Source organism: Calliopsis andreniformis, chromosome 4, assembly GCF_051401765.1.
Source record: "Calliopsis andreniformis isolate RMS-2024a chromosome 4, iyCalAndr_principal, whole genome shotgun sequence".
Taxonomy (NCBI): Eukaryota; Metazoa; Arthropoda; class Insecta; order Hymenoptera; family Andrenidae; genus Calliopsis; species Calliopsis andreniformis.
In genome coordinates, this window is record NC_135065.1 from 7,839,312 (window position 1) to 7,849,273 (window position 9,962).

Consider the following 9,962-nt stretch of genomic DNA (forward strand, 5'->3'; position numbering starts at 1 on the left):
AGAAATGCAACCCCTTCACCCTGGTGCATGCGGAAGCCGCGTGCACGAGGGATCTAATGTGCTGTCTTATTTTAGATCCTGTCGAGTTTTGTTGTTCGAGTTACGTACGCGGCTTTGGAGGGAAAATGGGGAGGGGCGTATACGAGGTGTTCAAAGTGAATCTGAAATGGAGATTTGGAGAGTGGTAATACTGTTTAAAGTTCACAATTTTGATACTGCCTTGTGAACTTGTGTCTTGTTGAACCTTTATCTTTAAGAGAAGATACCCTTATTTAGCTACCTGGAAGCAATTCAAGTGTCACGATATACATATTTCTAAGTCTTCTGTTTACTAGAATAAATGACATTTCAAGCGCCCAGGTATTTACCACACCCCACAAACCAGCCACCAATGGCGAGAAAATCATCCCCCCAAAAAGGAAAACGAAACACCTCTCGCTCTCAAGAACCACAACCGAATCCACCAAAATCCCTCCAAATCTACTGTCTCTCCATTTCCCCAGCTTCCATCCTCGCCCCTGCCCAGCATCCATCGACAAGAAACCGCGGTACCCCGTCGATATCCCAGGGCAGCATCGTCCGAGTAAAAACCCGCCACCGAGTTTCATTTACGAGCGATAGAATCGTAAGCTGTCCTGATAAATAGCTCGCAGACGAGACAATGGCTGCGGCAGGAGCGCGAGTCGTCGGCGTCGATGCTCCTCTCGCGGCGAACAGAGACGCCGCGATGGATGCACCGACCTGCCAGACGGGGACTGCGGCCGATGCAACTGGAGGGAGGCTAGAACGCGCGGAGAGGCGAGGTGCATCCAAGTTCGTGCATGTAGGTACGCGCGTGCAACGGAGACAAATGGCAGGGGGAAGCGGAGGAGGAGGGGAGAAGGACGACATTGACCATACCGAGACTGCAGCGCACGAGACGTGCACCGCCGAGAGTGCATATCCCCGTGGCTTGCACACGTGCGGCGCTCTGGCTGGTGCATCGGTGTGCTGCGCAGCGAAAATCTTCGCCCATGGCTACGTCGACGTATTAATTATTGTCGTGTCGCGTGTACAGGAATCCTCGTGCATGCGGGAACCGGCTATTCTGGCCAGGGATTTGAATATAGTAACACCAGGCACGGATTTGGTTAAGCTAAAAGGGGTGGGCTGCATTATGGAGGACGTCGAGGTGGTTTATCGTTCGAACTATCGACGAGTACGCTGTGGTTGCTTGTAGAAAACTGAGCAATTTTTTAGAATTTAGACCCCCATAGTTTTTCAAAGGAAACTACAATTCTTAGTTTCTAATTCTTAGTTTCTAAAGGTACCTAAAATTCTTTAAACGAATATGAGTTGATATTGTCAAAATCGATCTATTCAAACTGCAGTCCGAAATTAGCTAAGACTGCTAATACTATTGTACTGTATACGCTATGTACACTGTGTGGAACTGTTTGAGCACTATTAGCAAACTTAGGCTGCGATTACAGTGTATACATTTTCTGAAGATTGATGTTCTGATGAGTATGTTCGAATTATTTTTCATACCAGCGAGACAAGTTCCGACATATTCGTCAGAATATCAGTTCTTCATCAGAAAACACTAAATTTCAGCTTGCAGCCTTCTGAGGCTTCTGAAACTTCATCGCAGATACACATTCCTAACAAAACAGCGCCGAGAAATTTTTCCCTCGATTTAAAGTACGTTGCCCCGCATTAAAACTTCAACCCCGAGTAAGAGACGAGAATAGCCGCTTTGTTAAAAGCAAATTTCGTCTCATTAAAAGCTTTCCATCGAACAGACGTTATTTTCAGACACTCCCGGCATTTCTGGGATCATTGACGAGGCAACAAACTTTGTCACCGAGTGAGAACGAAGCTTGCAAAGAGGAGGGGAGGGTCTCTGGTATCGATCTTCGCCGACTAACAAAAAGGCGAAAGAAAAAGGGGAACAAAAGTGGCGAGACCCGAGCGATAGCTGTTTCCTGAAAAGCGAGGGCACTGGGAGCAACGAAACGGAAGTGGCGCGGTGTCTGCAGCGGGAAGTACATCTCTGACGATCGAAAATCGCGGGTCGAAGGCCAAGCAGCGCGGGAATCGGCGAAGAAAGGGCGCTGGGAGCTCTGCAAGATCGCTTTCCTTCTCGCTGGCGTTTCACCGAAGGCGACGGAGCCTCTAATTTTAATAATTGGATATAGCCTTCGTTCCTCTCGCGCCAGGGGCGTATCTGCCAGCAGAGCGTGTATATGTACAGTCGCACCTGCCCTTTATCTTTTCTTCTTCCCTTTCAGCTCGCCTAGGTAGACGCCATACCTGCTCCAGCCACGAGTACAGTCCTTGCAAAAGTTTCTAGGGGACGAAGAGGAACTGTTCAACGATCCACAAATCGCGAGAAATTTTATTCTCTCAGAGAAGTCCACAAATAAGAAATAGAATTCACATGGATGGTAAAACATGGCATTAAATTTTCTGAGGAACTTGAAAATTCATTTCAGTTACTGTAAGGTGAAGTGCTAAGAACATCCTATCCTTATCTTTTATTAAAAAAAAGTTCCTACATGTCTAGGAGTCTTTTATTAGATTCAGTTTCTTAAATGTAATCATACTGTCAGCAGAAGCTCTTCAAATAAAGAGCACAGTATGCAAGTACATTGTCTTATTTTAATTTGCTATTCAAACATGGATCACAAGGAAGAGAGTAAAGAGCAGCTTCCTTCGAGCAGCACAGGAACGAGTTACAGAAGTTCACAAAGTAGTGTAGCGAACATATGAAAGAAGCTTACAACGAAGGCTCGCCGTGCAAAGATTGCAACTTGAAAGCCGTGTCTCTCACGAAAACAGCTCCCCTCGAGGAACGACCAGCGCGAAGGAAATCTGGATCAGTCACATACTTGCGCCAGTAACTCAATCTGAATGGGACCAGTCGCAACCACCGAGAAGTCACTTCGCGAATGTCTGCCATCGGCCACCAAGGCTAACGCGTTCTTTCGCTGTGTTTTTATTAAAATCGTCGGTCGAGGAGCGTTCCTTGAGGGGAGACGAGCGGACGAACCGTGACAGCGGCGCGACAGTTGTTTATCGCCGCGGAGTGTCGCGTGTCTGCGGGCAATTCGATCATTTCCAGTCGGTGGACGCTAATTTTCGCGCGGGCTTCCTCTCGCGATGCTTCCCGATAACGCTCCCGGCTTCCTTCGAACGTCTGTGAAGGGAGCGGATCCTGAGGCTCTCTCGTGCCTCTCCTCTTGCCTCTCTCTACCAGGTACACTCGCCTTTTTCAGGTAAGAGGTCGTTACCTATTGAGAAAGCAACGACCATCGACTTCCGTTCGAGGACTCATACGAAGGCCTTTTGTATTGACCTCTTCTCCTTGCAGGATATTAATATAGTAAGAAAAAAAATTACACTAGGAATATTTCTAATTGTCACTGCCTTGGGGTAAGGTAAATGTCCCAATACCTGGGCGCTTATAATGTGATAAGTCAACCGAGCCACAGAATTTATTTACATGTAAAATTATTCCATTTGTTCAATTGTGCTCTGATATACCTCTTCTATAAGTATATCAGAATCCTAAGTCAGAATTGAAGCTTAAAATTAAATAAAACTAGTATTAGTGTCCACATAGTAGGACATGGTCATTGAGACATTTACCTTAATGTATTTCAATTGCAATTATTGCACGCGATTTCTGTAGAATTGTAGCTCATCTTTAAGCGACTTTCGGTAATTAGACATTACCCGAGCGTTTCTTCTCGAATCGCGACGCGAGTTAACGATTCGCGAACAGAGGAAAAGCGGGGGCGAGTTCCGCGATTAATAGAAAACTTCATCAGCGTTGCAATAGGGACTGGGGTAATAATCGTAATTGCATCTGCAGCGGGGCGAGTGTGGCGCGTGAGATCAGCGAGGATTTCACTTTTTGAGCGGCAAGGAAACTGGTGACTGTCGCTCGTTCGCTGAGGTCAGTCAGCGAAAACTGCAAACCGCCTGTGTTCACGCGCAGCGGCTGGAATATAAGGCTTCTCTCACAATTTCCTTCCTCTTTGTTCCGCGGCATTGTCGCGAGCGAGCATTTATTAATTTCAAAGTGTGCCCCGTCGAGGGCGCAGCTCGACGTGGATAACGCTCAAAGAAGGAGAGTTGCTTTTCTTGTCGTTGGTCTTGTTAGTCCTCTTTTCGTCCATCCCTGCCTTTTTCTTCCGTCGGCTAGACATTCCAATTAGGATAATGGATGAGGGTATCTCTCGGCCAGGGCGCTGCGTTTCTTCAGCCCCCTTTGTCTTTCTTCTCGAGGAAGCTGACCAACCGCGGCAAGAAAACCGACGAATAACTAACAACAAAGAATTAAACGGGAAGTCGATATCGGAGGACTTGCTGCCTCCTAATTTGTCTCGTCACGCCGCGGCGACATCCTTCATACCATCCTCGAAATTAGAAAGCAACGTTCTGGGCATCTCTGAGTGGTCGCTGAAGGAAACAGGGGATTTCCGAATTCACGTATCCCTCGTAAACCATGGAAACTCCGGATTGCCTCACCGCCAGCCGAGCCACTTTCAGTCGCCCAAATCGAGCGATTTCTTCGAGAATCACGTTTCCTGGCGTCGGTGTCCCTCCAGCGGAGACAAAGAACAGAGCCATGAATTACGAGGGAGAAAACGGCGGCAGGAAAGAAACGAATGGGAATGGAAGACGTCGATGGAGACGGGAGACAATCCACTTATGTCCTTTCCTTTCAATCATTTCTTCTGCACTGATGCTAAGTCAGTGGCGGAGGATCTTTAACCTTTGCACTATTTGAGACAATTTAAGGCTGAAACTTAATTTCAGTGTTTGAACGATACTTTTAGGAGAATTATTATATGTATTTATTTTGTACAGTTTATCTAATAGCCCTTAAATATCATTAATTCTGCTTGCGAATAACAGGACACAGAGCAGTATTGATCTTCATTAAAAGTTGAACCCCACCTTTAAGCAGTCCAATGATTGGTCAAAGTGGCAGCTTGTTTACAAACCCAACCCAAACCAATAATGCTTTCATTGATATAGCGATCCCTGTGCCAGGCCTACTGCACACGTTCTCTACCAGCTGATGGGCTCAGTGTAGCTACCGAGCCCGACGAAAAATCAGCTGTCTTTTGCCATTATCCCCGAGGGAACTGATGGGACCTCGGACAAACTGTTTTCGATCCCAGCTCTCCCAAGTCGCTCCAACCAAGTTCAGTGGCACTTCTGCATAGTCGTAACCGTGACAATCCAAGTCCTGAGCTCTCTCGAGTTGCAATTCCAACTGCTGTCGCTGCTAATGAAGTTTCTGGACTTGATCCGACAGACTTCGGAAACTTGAGACGCTCGGAATCAACTAGGATACCTGGGTCGAGCAAACTGAGCCGAAAGTGCTCAGGAGGGAAACAGAATTGCAAGGTGAATGCCCTATTACCTGAAGACTAACGCTAGTTTTACTTCATTTTAAGCCTGAATTCTAATCTACCTAATGCAAGAATAAAAATAGTATAATCAGCTAATGTAGCACAATTCAAGTATCAAAAAGTGTAGAAAAATATTTTAAAAATTGTCTAGTTACTGAGACAATTGACATTTTAAGTGTCCAGCTATTGGAAAGTAAATATCTCAATCGTAATTCTATTTAATTTTGAGCTTAAATTCTGACATAAAAAACAAAAAACAGTGTTGTGAAAAAGTATATTTAGCTACTGGGATGCCATTCGAGTGTCGAAATATGAATTTTTAAGTTGTCCACTTACTGCGACATGTGGCATTTTAAGCGTCCAGAGTATTGAGACATTTACCTTACTTAACCCCACAGGTAAACTTATTACTATTCAATCAATTATAGAGGGAAATGGTGTGTGAAATCACACATTCACTAAATACTAACATGGACTACTATACCTACACATGTGAACGAATAAGTCACTGTACCGATATTTCATCTGAAACTAATAAAAACAATAATTGAGCCAACCCACCCTGATTGCTCAATAAAACACAGAATTCCGAAGTTTCTTCAAGTGCCCCAACGACCTACTTCCTCTCGACTCGCGGAGGGAAGAATTCCAGAGGTCTTCCTCTGTCGTCGACGCACTTGATCTCGAGCTGTCGAGCGAAGGATGCGTTTAGAAGCGAGGCTGCGGCACAGATAGAGAGAGAAGCGTTTTCGGGATGACTCTCGTCGGCAGGAAGCGCAGCTGGTTCCCCGAGGGATTGGCCAGCTGTTGATGGAAGGTTTTAGGTATGTCGACGGTCGATCCACGGCCGTGAGAAAAGGACGGGCCGGGATGGGCGGTCGAGTGACTTGCTTCGTGAAGCCGAGGCCGACGAGGAAGACCTTCAGGGACGTGGAACAGGCTCCTTCCTTTCATCTAGAGACCAGGCTACGAGCCAGACAGGCTTTCGACTCGAGCCTGCCTCGAGAGCTCGGGCTTTCGAAAACTCTACTTTCTGTCTAGATTTTTTAGCGTTACGTCGTCACCTGTACGTGGATGACGCTTTTTATGTAATTATGAATGACGTTGATTTACAATTTCTGTGAATGATATTTAGAGAAAGGTAGATACTAAAAGAGAAGCGCTATGAAACGAGCAGAGGAATGAATTAAAAGAATTTTATTCGAAATGAGAGTCGCCACATTTTTCGACCTGATATTTCCCTCGCTGTTGCTCAACCAAGTTTAAACAAAAATACAGGATTTCTTTCTCAAAATCGAATTCCTCATAGGATAGTCAATACTTCTAACACTAATAACCCTAATAAGCTTTTGATATTTATGTACTATGTGTCTATTTTGGAGCCGTCACGAGGTAACCCCATGAAGCTTATATCACGATAGATAGCGTCCGCATTGAGATAGCTTCCAAGCGCTTATCGCGAAGCAGAAGTCAAAAAATTCTAGCATGGAGAACCCAGAACGATAGTAGCCTAGGTTTCCTACACGACCTAGCAACAGAGTGCTCGAGCGCACGCCTGGCGAGGCCAACGTTTGAAAGAAACACGTTTCATTCAGCGGCTAGCCTGAATAATTCCCATTCACGGTGCCTTCGGTTTCCCGTCTGCGCAGTTTCTATTTCGTCTGGCCGCGATTCTGCCCGCTTCTTTCAAGTCGGTGCCCTTTGTCCGCCCCTCTTCCTATACACGCGTTCTGCTCTATCTTTTCACGCACGAAACGTTCGCCGCGTGAACAGGCCACGCGTGGGGCCTCTAGAATGAGAAATGAGCTCGCGGAATCGTCATTGTCGATTTCTCACTGAGGACCATTTTCTTTCTGCTTTTTTTTCTTTTGGTAATTTTTGATGATGTTCAGAGAAACCTGAGTTGATTTTAGCTAGCATCTATCTAGTAGTAATGAGTAATGGTACAGGTTGATCAGTTTAACTGGAAACCCTCTAATGAGCGTTGGCAGCACCTGCAATACTAACAGCATTTACAATAAATGCTGCCAACACTCGGAGGGCTTCCAGTTAAACTGATCACCCTGTAATACTCGTGGCCCAGAGAAGTCCCCAGAAGTGAGCCGCCCTTAATGCGTTCCAGAGGACTTCTCATGGGACCACGAATAATACATGTAATTTCATACGCCTCGACGCCTCGTGCTTCGTGATCTCCCAGTTTATTGAGAATTCCTCGTAAGCCAGTAATGGTAGTTCCTTAGTGCTCCACTGCTCGCGATTACCGCACACCTGTCGGCGATCACACTTACTGGGTTTACTTATGCAAATGCATTTAGAGTCGCGGCGACGAGGGTAAAACGCTGGAGAAACAGTAGGTGACTTAACGAATCCACTATTGTTCGAACGTGTGATGGAGGTCTATCTAGATCTCAGAAATCGATTGGTAATGACAGTGTTGGGCCATTACCGCACACCTGTCGCTTAGGGCATTCATTAGATTCAGCATTTAAGTGAGCCCATTTTTCTCTGGGCAGCAAACGATATTAAATTAGTCATGCAATGACACGGATTCTTCATACGGTATGACGGAGTAATTGAAGATATTCTGCAAACCTATTTACACTTGAATTCGCTGCAACTCCTAAAGAGTAGCGGCACACCGCTGTCTATAAACCCTGACTGTAATGTTAAAGCGTTAAACGATTCGATCTCCATTTAGCTTTAATTTGCCTCGACTCCTTCCCTCCAGAGGCTGAGCGAATGTACCCTGACGATGTTTTCTTCGCCTCGGTCGTTGAGTAACAACCGGGAACGAGCAGTCGCGAAAAAATTGTAGGAAGCGGAAACATCAGGGAAAACGATATTACGTGCGCGGAACAAACCGTTCCCCGCTAGACTTAACGCTTTGCCGAGTTGCCGAGGTGAACCGTGTCGGCAGCGAAGGGTTCACCTAGTCTAACTTAACATATAATAATAATAATGCATATTTATTAGAATAATTTACTCTATGTCTGCAATTTAGGTTATCTGCGATCTCATTCGTTACTGAAGTTTTTTTCTTCCTTGTTCAGAAAAATTGAGGTAAAACATAGCGATGAAAACTATTGGATGGTACTCTAGAAACTTTGCTTTTATCTGTTTAATTAATCAGTAACCGGAATTCAAAATTCCATGGACTGATCTGGTGACTTAGGTTCCTCAAGGGTCCTCTACTGAGAGAGTCTTTGATATCTAGAAGCTTGAGAGGGTATTTCAGAATTTTTGAGGACTTTTCAACAAACAAAACCGCAAAAGAAAACGACGTCAGTAAAAATAATATAACGAAACATAAATTATAACCCAGGCCAAGTGAGCCACCTTGAGCACGTGTCCCCAGAATCATCCCTCGCCAAGCGCTTCCAAGAGGGATTTACAAGCGAGGGTGGAGGAAAGCTAACAGGGAAAGTCTCCTGGTCTCGCAGAAAAATGCAGGCAGGTTTTTCCCCTAAAAACGGTGGCCCATAACGAGGGGAAAGGAGCTAAAAAAGAAGACGCAGCGGGCTACTGTACGCAACGATAAATAGCGATAGAAAGCGCAAAAGAGGAGCGACGACCTGGCCCCGTGATCGTCACGTTCTATTGTTGCGCCCACGAACAGGCCCTTTTTCAGGTTGCTGCCGGTGCTAAGAGGACGTAACGAGCGAAGGGCCTGTCATAGATCGTCGAAAACATCTGTCAGGGTCTGGAGCGAACGCGACTGGTGGCTGCCCTGGCAGAAAGGCACCCACGCTTTCAACTTTTCGAGGGACCCTGTACCTGGCGCAGCTGCGATTTCGATAGGCTTTTTGGAATCCATGATGCACCTTGTACACACACGAGAATGTTTTCTCGGTCGGAGGGCATTGTCGTCTCTTTGAAACCAGGGTAAATATGACCCTGCCTTGGATGCTATGGTTGTCTTCGAATTTCGAGGAACCCACCCAGGAAATGAAGTTTGTGAGAAGTGATGGTGGATGGACAACTGTCTCCATTGGGATGATATTATGTAGGTTTTGACAGTGATGTGAAAAATGAACTTTGCGAACCTCGAGCGTGAATTAAAATTTTGTCTGAAGAGAATTATTAAAAACCAGGAGGAATACCATCGTTTAAATTGGTCTAGTCCACATGTAGGTCATGAGATTCTGAACGAATAGGTTCTGGTCTTCTACAACCTATAAAATTGTACATCTAATAAAATTATATTGCTTCTAACTATATTCCACTTTAATGATCTGTTTCCTAGAACAGTACCAATTCCAAGATCAAAGAACTTAACTAAAGGACTCGAGTTGATTTAGAAGGAACATTTTAATCTAAACAGTAAAGCTAATTTGCTAAGAATCCCATAAAGTAGAGATTGATTTACAAATTAAAGAAAACTGATTAAATCGAGCTATACCGAGTTATTTCTATTCGAGAGTCGAAAAGCGAGGCGGAGGTGGCTCGAAACGGGACGCTCACCTTTAAACTTCCCCGAGAAAAGTTCATTGAACCTGCGGTGCAGGCAGACGCATTAAAGACTAGCTAGCGCGGGTGCAACGATGCCTTCGC